Source organism: Sinocyclocheilus anshuiensis, unplaced genomic scaffold (assembly GCF_001515605.1).
Source record: "Sinocyclocheilus anshuiensis isolate Anshui unplaced genomic scaffold, SAMN03320099.WGS_v1.1 C32434916, whole genome shotgun sequence".
Classification (NCBI taxonomy): domain Eukaryota; kingdom Metazoa; phylum Chordata; class Actinopteri; order Cypriniformes; family Cyprinidae; genus Sinocyclocheilus; species Sinocyclocheilus anshuiensis.
This window is the reverse complement of record NW_015616370.1, coordinates 1-977: the sequence shown is the minus strand read 5'-3', so window position 1 is coordinate 977 and position 977 is coordinate 1. Positions and strand designations below refer to the sequence as shown.

Genomic DNA, 977 nt, shown 5'->3' with positions numbered 1-977 from the left:
ATCCGCAGCTCTGGGAGTCTCCTGATGAGTTCAGACCAGAGAGGTGATGTGATTCATCAGACACTGATGCTTTCTGAGCATTTTGTGCACTGCCACAATTTTTCTCACTTTGGTTTTTCTCACACATAACATGTAAATTAAAATGTTTGAGACAAAAATGGCTCAACTTTAGGTGTGTCTAATATTTTTTACAGGTTCAGCCCAGAAAGTAAGTCAGAGATGAACCAATACGCTTTCATGCCTTTTGGACTCGGGCCTCGAAATTGCATTGGAATGAGATTCGCCCAAATGATCATGAAACTTCTTGTTGTGAAGCTGCTTCAGAACTTCAGTATGGAAACATGTAAAGAGACACAGGTTGGTACATTTCATCAGTACATAGTACATTAGTTACGTGAAACAGACTATATTTTGTCTCTTAATTAAATGGGAAGTTATAAATGCATATTCTTTATTTTATTTTCAGATCCCTCTAGAGCTGAATGCTATTTTTCAGCCGAAGGTTCCCATCACACTGAAGTTTATACCAAGGTCTTGCAAGGCAAAAGAATAATTAAAATGCAGAATATTTCAATATAATTGTGTAGAAGATTTGATACTATGTTATATAGCATTTATAAAATTACTCTTTTTATTATTATTCACCTTTTTCACCATATTTTTGGATTTACGGTGCTGATGGTTTGCTGGGCCTGGGATGTGTATGTTTAATTATATAACATATAAGCAATGAATGCAATGTAAAGTGTTATTATTGTAGCTGTGCGAGACAGGAGCATGTACTTTAATAACAGAATTAAATACATTTTTTGTTGGAGAACAGACATCATCATAACAGACATCTGATTTGAGATCTAATACATGCTGGTCATGAACATGGTATCTAAAAAATGTCTTCACTTTTTGCTTTTGACTATGAGTATAAATGTAAAATATCAGAGTTTGTTTGCATCTGCAGTGAAAGACTTTAAAATGTA

At 34.2% G+C, this 977-nt stretch overlaps 1 long non-coding RNA gene across 1 annotated transcript; it reads left to right on the top strand.

Moving 5' to 3' along the window:
- LOC107682649 (uncharacterized) lies at window positions 1-824 on the top strand. Its single transcript, XR_001633552.1, has 3 exons — window positions 1-43; window positions 195-357; window positions 467-824. It is a non-coding gene; the product is annotated as an uncharacterized LOC107682649 (long non-coding RNA).
- The last annotated feature ends 153 nt before the right edge of the window (window positions 825-977 follow it).